This window comes from Coenobita brevimanus, chromosome 5 (genome assembly GCF_032717465.1).
Source record: "Coenobita brevimanus isolate Jiangsu-jjx chromosome 5, ASM3271746v2, whole genome shotgun sequence".
NCBI classification, from domain to species: Eukaryota; Metazoa; Arthropoda; class Malacostraca; order Decapoda; family Coenobitidae; genus Coenobita; species Coenobita brevimanus.
This window is the reverse complement of record NC_136958.1, coordinates 3,682,146-3,694,159: the sequence shown is the minus strand read 5'-3', so window position 1 is coordinate 3,694,159 and position 12,014 is coordinate 3,682,146. Positions and strand designations below refer to the sequence as shown.

General features: G+C 43.4%; 1 protein-coding gene across 1 annotated transcript in view; it reads left to right on the top strand.

The window, feature by feature from the left end:
* LOC145397867 (uncharacterized) overlaps positions 1 to 12,014 on the top strand; it is a 180,643-nt gene that overhangs the window by 93,278 nt on the left and 75,351 nt on the right. The gene's annotated exons all lie outside the window — the stretch shown is intronic.

Sequence of the window (12,014 nt, the reverse complement as noted above, 5' to 3'; positions counted from 1 at the left end):
GGAGCGGGGAAGGTCATTTGGGAGGGGGTGGGGTGTGTAGAGTGATGACAGGCTGATTAATTGGTCTACTGTACACCCTTTTTCCCCCCTGGTTCTCTCTCTCTCTCTCTCTCTCTCTCTCTCTCTCTCCCTATTCTTCCTTCACATGTGAGTTTTTCTACTCATTCTTTTCCCTACCTCTTGTCCCTTTCCATTATCACCTTTCCTTTCTCCCCCTTAATATTATACTTCAGATGTCTTTTCTCTCCCTTTTCTCCCTCCCCTAACTCGCCCCTTTCTCTCTCGTCCTTCTCCATCCACTCCCTTCCTCTCTCCCTCGCTCACTCACGCCGTAATCTATCTTTATTTTCTCACATCATTCAATCTCTTGCCGACTCAACAGCTTTCCTCCTTCAAATACCCTCAAATATTTTTCTATCAGTCCTACTTAAGCGCCTCTCTCTCTCTCTCTCTCTCTCTCTCTCTCTCTCTCTCTCTCTCTCCACACACACACACGAACTCTTCCCAATTCTCTCTCTCTCTCTCTCTCTCTCTCTCTCTCTCTCTCTCTCTCTCTCTCTCTCTCTCTCTCTCTCTCTCTCCCTCTCTCTCTCTCTCTCTCTCTCTCTCCACGTGCTGCACAGATCAGGTGACAATTGACGTAACGAGGTGATTCACCCTTGTTAGTGTTCAATCCTCTCCCTGCCTCACCCTTTCTCCCTCTCTCCCCCTTGTAGCTGTTCGTTGCTCTCTCTCTCTCTCTCTCTCTCTCTCTCTCTCTCAAAATAAATAAAAAATAAAAATAAATATACCTTCCTTTTCTCTTAGATGTCTCCCTTCTACCCTGACATCATCTCCGCTTCGTGTCTCCCTCTAACACTTCAATTTTTGCTTGTTCTTATTTTTTCAATCAACATTCTCTCTCTCTCTCTCTCTCTCTCTCTCTCTCTGTCTCTGTCTCTGTCTCACGCACTTCAGCTCTCACTCTTTATTCGTACCCCTTTTTATTTATTATTATTATTATTATTATTATTATTATTATTTTTACTCTCTAGTAGCATATACAATAAATTACCATCATCTTTTGTTTCAGGTAACACATAATACACCTCAGTTTCCTTATACTCTTTATACCTAACTTCTACAGAACGCATTCTTATTGTTATTATTATTATTATTATTATTATTATTATCATTATACCTCAATTTCCGTATACTGTTTTTACCTAATTAACCTCTACAGAATGTATTATTATTATTATTATTATTATTACTATTATTATTATTATTATTACGGCTATTATTATTATTATCATTATTATTATTTTCATTATTATTATCATTACTACCACTACCACTACTACTACTACTATTACTCCTACTATTACTACTATTTTTTTTACCATCAGGCAATTCAGTACTATTTTGAAGTGATTTTTCGAACTAAGTGGCTTATAAATTTCCTTGATCCACGCACAAGAGCTCTCACAATGCTGAATAAAATCGTCTGGAAATGAGTCAAGTTCGCCAATAAAAACATCGTTGAATTTTAGGGGTCCGTATGTCGCGAAATTATTGGCGACAAATATATTCCAAAATTTTCCACTCGGCGATAGATAAATAATAGTTTCTTTTTCCACTTAGCGATAGATAAATACGTTTCTCTTTCTACTTAGCGATAGATACGATACATACATACCACTTTCTTTTTCCACTAATACATAATATTTCTTTACGTTCTTTGACAGCTTTTACCCTCCTTTATTTTTGCTGATATTCTAGGTAATAATTTTCTTTGACTTGCCATGTCTCCTACCTCACTTACTTTGAATTCCTCCCACCTCGCTGACTTTGAATTCCTCCCACCTCGCTGACTTTGAATTCATCCCACCTCGCTGACTTTGAATTCATCCCACCTCGCAGACTTTGAATTCCTGCCAACTTGCTGACTTTGAATTCCTCCCACCTCGCAGACTTTGAATTCCTGCCAACTCGCTGACTTTGAATTCCTCTCACCTCGCACTTTGAATTCCAGCCAACTCGCTGACTTTGAATTTCTCCCAACTCAACTCGCTGACTTTGAATTCCTGCCAATTCGCTGACTTTGAATTTCTCCCACCTCGCAGACTTTGAATTCCTGCCAACTTGCTGACTTTGAATTCCTGCCAACTGGCTGACTTTGAATTCCTGCCAACTCGCTGACTTTGAATTCCTGCCAACTGGCTGACTTTGAATTCCTCCCAACTCGCTCACTTTGAATTCTTTCCACCTCGCTGACTTTGAATTCCTGCCACTTTACCAATCACCCTAAAGACTTTATAGTTCTCAGAAAGCAATAAAAAGTGCCCGACAGTCCTTTATTTCTCTGAGTCCATTTACTTTACTCCTTTCCACTTACTTTAATACTTTACTTTACCTCTACTTCAATGCATCAATAATTTTCCTTGACAATTCTGAAGTTCTCAATGCTTTGACACTTCTGCAACTCTAAGCAATTACCTACTTTTATTATTTTCCACTTTACTAAAAAATAATCTCTTTACATTCCTTCCAGATCGCATTCTTCCACCTTCTTTGATTTCTTTATATTTCTTAGATGCCACTTTGTCTTTGTTTTCTTCCTTTACCAGCCAATTTTATTTTCTTAGACACTACTCCTTTCCATCTAATTTCCATACTTTTATCTACATTTCCTCATCTTACGTGCAGAGCATGGCTCAAGTTCCCTCCCCCTACTTCACCCACCTCTCCTTCGTAGCCTTCTTTCTCCCTTTTCCTCTCCCTATTCTTCCCTTAGCACCTCCCTACTCCTCCCTCAATCCGTCACCTCTCCCACCCTCTTCATCTCGACCCCCTCCCACCCCTCTAACTTTCATTCCCTCCCTCAATCCTCCTCCACTTTCTCTCCCTCATTTCGTACCTCTTCTTTCCTCCCTCTTCATCTTACTCTAGTTCTCTCCCCTTCTCCACTTTCTCTCCCTCTCGACCCCTAATCTCGCTTCGTTTTTCCCTCTTCCTCTTAATCTTCTCCCTTCATCATCACTCCCTCCCTTTTCACTCCCCATCTCCTCTCCATATATTCGCTCCATTTCCACAGTTCTTTTTCTCCCCCTCTTCTTCTCCCTCTTCTTCCCATTCCTTCTCAAACTCCTTCCTTCTTCCTTACTCCCTCACCTCTCCCTTACTCCTTACCCATCACCCCTTTCCTCTTCTCCTTCCCTTATTTCTCTCTCCTAAACCACTCTTTCTCTCCCCACTCTTACCTTACTTACCCTTCCCTCTAATGCCGCACCTCCCTTACCATTCCCTTTCTCAAGTCTCCCTTTCACCTCCCTCTTCTTCCCTTCCTCTCCCTCCTCCTCCTTCTCCCTCCCTCCTCTTCCCATTTCCTCCCTCTTCCTTTTCCTTTCTCCTACTTCCTCTCGTCTTTCCAACATCCTCCATTCCCCTTTCCACATCCCCTCAATTCCCCTCAACACCATCCCCTCTACTTTATGTTCTCTCTCTCTCTCTCTCTCTCTCTCTCTCTCTCTCTCTCTCTCTCTCATCGGAAGCCGTTACAAGCCCGACAATTAGGAATGGGAATCGACTTTCAGGGGCGCACGTGTACCCAGCGGGGGTGAGAGAGAGAGAGAGAGAGAGAGAGAGAAATACAGGAAGAAATGGAAAGGAAAAGATGGAAATGACGAGGAGGGAGAGACGGAAGGGAGGGGGAAGGCGGGAAGGAAAATGAGAGGAAGGTGTAGCGAGATACGAAGGGAGAAGGAAAGAGAAAAGGAAAAAGGGGGAAGTAAGGGGAGAGGGAGGAAGGAGAAGAGGAAGGGGGACAGGAGGAAGGGGAAGGGGGAGAGGAAGGGGGAAGAAAAAAAAGGGGAAAAAAAATGACAGGGGAATGTGAGGTAGGGGGAGACGGGAAATGGAAGGAAAATAGGGCGAGGAAAGGGGGGGGGGAAGTGAAGGGGATGAAAGGAGGGGTAAGGAGGAGGGGAGTGAAGGGGAAGAAAGGGGGGAAAGAATGGGGAGGAAGGGAAGGGGAGTGGAAGGGAAGAATGGGGAGGGGGATAGGGAGGTTCAATGGAAAAGAGAGGGAGAGGAAAAGGAAAGAAGGAAGAATTGGATAAATGAAGAATGGGAGGCATGGGAAGAGAGGGAAAAGGAAAACAAAGAAGAGGGAAACGAGAGAGGATAGGGGAAAAAAACAGAAGAAGGTAGGAAAAGAAGAGAGGAAGAGAAGAGAGGAAGAAAAGAGAGGAAAAGAAGAGAGGAAGAAAAGAGAGAGGGGAAAGAAGAGAAAAAAGGAGAGGAAGCCAAAAGAAAATGGAGCAGGGTAGTAATAGAGGGGGGGGAACTACAAAATTATAAAAAAAAACAAGATACACTAAGGATTAAAGCGAAGGAATATGGACAATAATGGTAGAAAAACATCTTTATGGAGACAAGGCTCTCACTCGTAATCTTCTAAGAAAAAACAAATGGTAGAGGAAGAATGAGAGTACTGAGAAAGGAAGGACTGAAGGAAGAAAGAAGTGAGGAAGGAAAGCAGGAAAGTTGATGGAAAATGGAAGGAAGAATGGAAGAAAAACGAAGGAGATTTGAAGGAAGGAAGGAATGAGGGGTTAACATCAGGATCACTTATTTTACCTCCTCTCTCTCTCTCTCTCTCTCTCTCCCCCTGCCACGCGCCCTGTCACCAACCCTTTCTTTCCTCTCCCTAAACACACATTCCTCCATCCAGCACAGAGGGAGGCAGGGAGGAGAAGAAAAGAGGAAGGGAGGGAGGAGAAGAAAGGGAGGGAGGGAGGGAAGAATGGGAGGAAACGTGGGCGAGGTAGGAGGGAAGAGGTGATTACAAGAAGGGAGACAAAAGACGAAGGTAAGCAGAGGAAGGAGGGAGGGATGAAAAGGGGAGGGAGAGAGGAAGAATGGGAGGAAACGTGAGCGATGTAGGAGGGGAATTGGTGCTTAAGGGGGAGACAAAAGAGCGAGAGATGGAGGGAGGGATGGGGAGGGAAGGAGGAGGGAGGGGAAGGGAAGGAGGAGGGAGTGAAGAGAAAGAATAGGAGGAAACGTGGACGACGTTGGAGGGAAGTAGCGCTTAGAAGGAATAAAATGGTGAGGGGTGGGGGGAAGACACCGAAGGGAGAGAGAAGAGAAGAAAGGAGCGGAGGGGGGGCGGAGGTAGCAGCGAAGATAAGGAAAAGGAAAGAGACGGAGGGAGGGAAGGAAGAAGATATAGTACAGAAGCAGCAGAGGTGATCAAGGGAGGGACCTGAAATGCAAGGAAGGATGAACAGAATGAATGAAAAGGAAGGATGGAAAGAAGGAGGGAGGGAAGGAAAGAAGGAGGGAGGGAAGGAAGGAGGGAGGGAAGGAAGGAAGGAGGGAGGGAGGATGGGGCGGAGAGAGGCAGGGTATCTGGAAGAATGTCAAGACGAAAGATAAGGAAGGAGGAAACAAGGTAAGGAGGGAGGAGGGAAGGAAAGGAGGAAGGAACGAAGGCAAGGAAGAAGAAAGCAAGGAAGGAAAGGAGATTAAGGGGAGAGAGAGAGAGAGAGAGAGAGAGAGAGAGAGAGGTAGTACAGTGTACATGTGAGTGCACCTGAGTACAAATTAAATACCTGTACAAACAACGGGTGTACTGGCTTATAATGTTACCTACTGGGATCATTGTAATTTCAGTACACTAAAGACTTACCCTACTTGGAGGAGGAGGAGGAGGAAAGATGAAAGAAGGAGAAAGAAAAGGGGCAAGGAATGGAAGTTGGAGGGATGAAAAGACGAGAGAGGAAAGAAAGGAAGATGAAAGACGGAAATGAAGGAAAGGGGAGAGAAAGGGAGGAAGGCGATATGAAAGTGGGAGGGAGGGTGAGATATGAGGGGGGGTAGTAAGAGGAAGGGGGGGGGAGTAAGAGGAAGGGGGGGGAGTAAGAGGAAGGGAGGGTGAGATATGAGAGGGGGGGGGAGTAAGAGGAAGGGAGGGTGAGATATGAGAGGGGGGGGAGTAAGAGGAAGGGAGGGTGAGATATAAGGGGGGGGGGCAGAGATGAAAGGGAGGGAGGAAAGAATAAGGAAACACGTGCTCTGCCCGGGAGGAGGAGGAAGAATAGAGAGGAAGGGAGGAAAAAGGCAGGGCGAGGGAGAACAAAGGGAAGGAGGGGAAGTGAGGGAAAGGCGGAAGTAAACAGAAGGGAGGAGGAGGAGGAGAAAAGGAAGAAGGAAAGGAGACGAGGAGAAGAAAAGGAAGATGAGAACAACAAGAAAAAGGACACACAACAAAAAACAGGAAAATGGAAGGGAATGCAAACGAAAACAAAGCGTGTAAAAAAAAAATAATAATGCAGGCAGGGTAAGGAAAAGAATGAAAAAGAAAAAACACACGAGGAAAAAAATATATATAACATGGATAACGAAATATGACGTAAAACTGATAAAGAGGGAACTGAAAGGAAGAAGACAGAAAAAAAAAAAAGTCAGGAGTAGTTCTGAAGTTTACAAAGAAATGTAAATAAAAACATACAAGAAAGGGAAAAAATGAAAAAAAAAAAATGAAAAGGCAAATGAAGAATATTAGACTTAGAGAGAGAGAGAGAGAGAGAGAGAGAGAGAGAGAGAGAGGGGGGGGGGGGATCAAGGGGACAATAGGCTCGTCAAGGGTGTGAGAAAATCCATCATCACTCCTTGGTTAAGAGGGAGGGGAGGGGAGGGGAGGGGAGGTGTGAGGAAAGATGAGGAGGAAGGTGGAAAAGGGAAGGAGTGGAAGAGGAAGAAAATGAGAGAAAAGGAGAGGAGAGGTGAGCAGAGGTGAGGAAGAAAAGAGTCAAGAAGAGAGGGAGAGGAGGGTGGAAGGCTGACGGAAGGGAAGAGGAGAGGAAGGGAGGGTAATAGGAAGAACAATGAGGAAATGGAAGGAGTGCAATGAATGGATGAAGTCAAGAAAAATGAAAAATTAAAACGCAAAATATGGTATAATAAAACAACACTCAGCATAAAAATAAAGAATAAGCATAAAAATATAAACAGCTAATAACTAACCCTTCTACCATTTCTACTTCCAATCACCAGACGATTTTTCTCAGCTATGGAGAGATCTGTAAAGTGTGATAATGAAGGCTATTAAACCCTCCTGATCGAAAAGTCTCTTCTAAGCTGAATAAAATCGTCCGGAGGTAAACAGAGAAGTAAAATCTCTCCCATCCCCCCCCCGTCTCTCTCTCTCCCTCTCTCTCTCTCTCATTAGCTTCAATTAACCTGTACCTCGTCCATTCCAGGTACGTGTTGGCTACTGAAGGGAAGGACTTTGTGTGAGTACCCAAAGAAATTTATCTATCTACCTACCTATCTATCTATGCGTCTATCTATATGCATCTATTTATCTCTATGTATCTTTTTTAATTTTTCTACTTATATTTTATTCAATTAGTTCCATCATTTAATTATTTATCGATCTATCACATCCATTTCAGTTTTATTTACCTGTGTATTTATTTTTACATTTATTCACTTCTACATCGACCAATACGTATTCATTTTCATAATAATATCTACTTATCTATCTATCATACCGTATATACTTCTACAGAGCTGGATATCTATTTTGTACCAGCTGGATATCTATTTTGTACCTATGTATGTTTTTAATTAGCTTTCATGTTTTACCTGTACATTTCACTATTTACCTGTAGTGCTTAACCTGTCTACCGTATTTCACACACACACACACACACACACACACACAGTCATATCTGCTCTCTCTCTCTCTCTCACACACACACACACACACACACACACACACACACAATCACACACACACACACACAATCACACACACACTCATATCAGTGCTCTCTCTCTCTCTCTCTCTCTCTCTCTCTCTCTCCTACCAATAAGTCAAACTACCGCAATAACCACCATCACGCCTACCACAACTACCACAATTACCAGCTCATTAACACCTTCGCTACAAGACCATAATTTAACTACCAACATTCAAACGCGGCACGAGCAACCACCATTCCTCTTAACCACCACCATCGCCCATAACTACCACCAGCCCAACCAGCATCCTAATTACACAGGAGCTACCACCATCGCTCTCAACTACCACCATCCCCTACAAACATCCTAATTAGAAAGGAGCAACCATTACCACTTAACTACCATCATCCCCAACCAACATCCTAATTAGGCAGGAGCTACCACGATCGCTCTCAACTACCACCATCACAACCATCATCCTACTATCACCATCGCTCTTTACCATCATCGCTGCGAACTACCACCATCGCTCACAGTTCCCACCACCATTCTAATCACACAAGAGCTACCACTATCACCCTTGAACACTACCACCATCGCATTTCACCACTTCAGCACGAGGGCGTCATCGGTAAATCCCTCTTCCTGCAACAGTATAAACCAACTTCGTAAAATTTCTCAGCGCCTTCCTGTGGTGGTACTGATACAATTGGTGGTTCCCCTACCCGGCTCTACAAAACGTCTCTCACCTCCCTCCCTAACCCCCGAAAGGTGGATTGTGGTGGACTGTAGGAGCAAAGGACATACTGAGCCAGCAGTCCAAAAATAATAATAATAATAATAATAATAATAATAATAATAATAATAATAAAAACAAAATCATCTTATATCAAGGGGTTAATGAGGACTTTCCATTCCCTCGCGTTCGAAAATCTACATTTAAAAAAAAAATCGCAGAGCAAAATAGTCTAATAAAGAACATAAATAAAAATAAATATATAAAAAGCATCGTAATTACGTTAGCTACCACCATCGCTCGCCACCACAATCACCCCAAACTACCACCATCGCTTCTAATTACCACAATCACCCCAAACTACCACCATCGCTTCTAATTACCATAATCACCCCAAACTACCAGCATCGCTCTTAACCACCACTATCAGCGCTCTTAAGCATCACTATCGCCAACTACCATCATTATCGCCCTAACTACAACCGTCAACCTACCACAATTCGTAATAACAGCCATTAAACTTATCCTCCTGCTACTGCTACTACTACTACTTCTAATAACAGTAATAATAATAATAATAATAAAAATAATAACAATAATAATAATAATGGGGCAAGGTAAGATTGGATAATGGATGGATGGATAGAATAATAATAATAATAATAATAATAATAATAATACCTCTATTTCTTGGTGGGAATTACGACGTTGATGAAAGTCGAATAACAAGATACAGATAACTACTGCAGTACGAAAAGCAGATAAGTAGGAAGAAAAGGTGGGTGGGAAGTTAGGCAGGCAGGAAAAAACTGGAAACTGGAGCTGTACATAAAATGGAAGCGGATGCATAAAAAATTACATATCTATATTTCTATTCAATAACATCAATAACACTCCCCCCCCCACCCTCCGGAACTGACTGGTATAGCCACGTGTCCGGAAATACCATGTCACCCCTTCCCCATCACCCCTCCCCCTTACCCCAACCCCCTCCCCTTCACAGCATCCCTCCCCTCCCCTTCTTTTTTTTTTATCTCCAACATCCCCCAACGTTCTCCTCCTCATCCCTACCTCCCTCTCCTCCTTCCCCTTCCTATTACATTACCCCCTCCTCTCCCCTTTACCCCCTCTCCTTACCCCCACTTCCCCCACCACCCTTTCCTCCCCTTCACAGCATCACTTTCCCACCTTTGACCCCCACCTTCCCCTGCCCACTTCACCCCCTTAAAGCATCTCCCCCATTTCCCTCACCCTCATTTTCCTCCCCTCTATCTCTTTTTCCCATCCTTTCCTTTATCCAGTCTTTGATGGCCTCCCTTCCCTCATCCTCCCTCTTGGCTCTTTCAATTACCGGTACCTACTTATCACAGCCCACTTCAACTCTTCCTTACCTCTTTTCTCCATCCCCTATCCTCCTTCCTATCCACTCAATCCTCCATATCCCATCTCTTCATCCATCCCTTAATTCCTATCCACAGACTCCTCCTCCATATCCCATCCCTTCATCCATTCCTTTATTTTTCACCTTCTTTCTGTTTCTGGTTTCCCGTTTCTTATTTTTTCCTTGCTCTTCTTTCTTTTCATTGATGTTCTGATCTTCCTATTTTCTTACTTATCTCTATCACTTCCACTTCTCTCTCTCTCTGCCACCTTCCACTGTTCCTTTCTACTCACACTTCTGTTTTCCTTCCCTTTAACCATAGCTATCTCTTCCTCTTTACTTTTTCTTTTTCCAACAAAATAACCCACCCCTTCTTTCCCGTGTCTTCCTTAGTTAATTCTCTCTCTCTCTCTCCTTTCGCATCTCAAATTTCCCCTTTCCGCTCGTTCCCCTCTTCTTCTCTACCTCTTTTACCCTCCCTTCTTTTCCCTCCCTCTCTGTCACTATCTCTGCCGTACTGAATCCCTCGTCTTTGTTTCCCTTTCTCTCTATCACTACCCTACCGTGACGTCCGCTCCTTTCCTCAACCTTCCTCCAATCTCTCCCTTCTTTCCTTCCGTCCTTCCCTTCATTCGTTCCTTCCGTGTTCTCCCTTCATTCAGCCCTTTTCCTTCCTTCTGTCCTTCAGTTCATTCCTTCCTTCCGTCCTCTCCCTCCCTTCCTTCCTCTTCTCCCTGCCGTCCTCTCCTCTCCCATCCTTCCTTCCTCTCCCTCCCTCCCTCACCTTCTCCCCTGCCCCACAGCAGCTAATTAATTAAGCACAGGCATCCCCCACTACCTGACCCATCACCGCATTACAGAACACAGCCAGCACGTCACCCTAACAACTCCCCCACCAATTACTTTTTATAAATTAACTTTCAACTATAACCCCACCTCCTACCTGACTGCAACCTTATGTAATTTCTAACACACCTTCCCCACCAATTGTACTTTCATGTTTACTATTTCCTAACTATAACCTAACTCCTAACCTACTATGAGTTCATGCAGCACATCATTGTAACCTAACTAAACCAACAATAAAATCTAACTTATGACTATGACTTCAACCAGCTCGTCAATGCAACCTAACTTCTAACCTAACTAGGCCACCACTCGTACTGTACTTTTCTGTAACTGAGCTACCATTACTACTGTCCTTTTATGTACTTAAATGTAAACTCTTAGCCTAACCTATCATTAGAACTCGAACTAGCACGTCACTCTAACCTAACTCTCCCATCAATAATACTTCTTCTTGTCACCCATCTCCGAAGTGTAACCCATCCTCTCCTAACTGTAAACTTCTGTAACTCATGAACTGTAATCTCAAGTCATGCACTCCACCACACAATCTTAACCCCTTCAACCCTATGACATTTTTTGTTCCAATAACGAGACGATTTTCATCAGTTTTAGGAGAGATCCCTAGTAAGTGCAATGGTTAATGAAGAGAAGTATTTAACCCTGTTTGAAAACTCTCTCTCTCTCTCTCCAAGTAAAATCGGGAAAGAACAAGAATATAATGAAGCCAACGTATTGAGATGGTTAAGTAATACATCCCTACTCAGTAACGATCCTACATACCACTTAAGACCATCATCATCATCATCATCAATCACTATTACATACGGGCACGTCATCACCTCGTCCCTCCAGATCATCATACCAATGGGAAAATAACACGTAACACCTCTTCTTTTGCTACTTATTTTGCATATTAACCCCAAAAATATTCTCTTTTCTGTTACACTTTATCATCGACAAAGTTTGCATCAATGAAATCCAATACTGGCCAATATGGAAAATAAATCGCAAAGGAAAAAGTGTTAAGAAAACTCGCAGGCCGCTTAGATACGGCCTGAACGACCTCCAATAACGACACCCCACCCCACCAGTGTCCCTACTCAGTAACGACCCCCCAGGCCTCACTACACTTCTCTCTGTTCCTTCATCATACCGTATCACTAACATTACGTGGCCGTATTTATCAGTAATATCTCATTAATTATCATCAAAGGTCATTCAGTCTGCTTAGAATCATAGTCTTCGAGGCTCAGAGGATAAGTCGGTGAAGTGAAGTGGTTAAGGAGACGCAAGATGGTGAAAGTTATTAAAAGT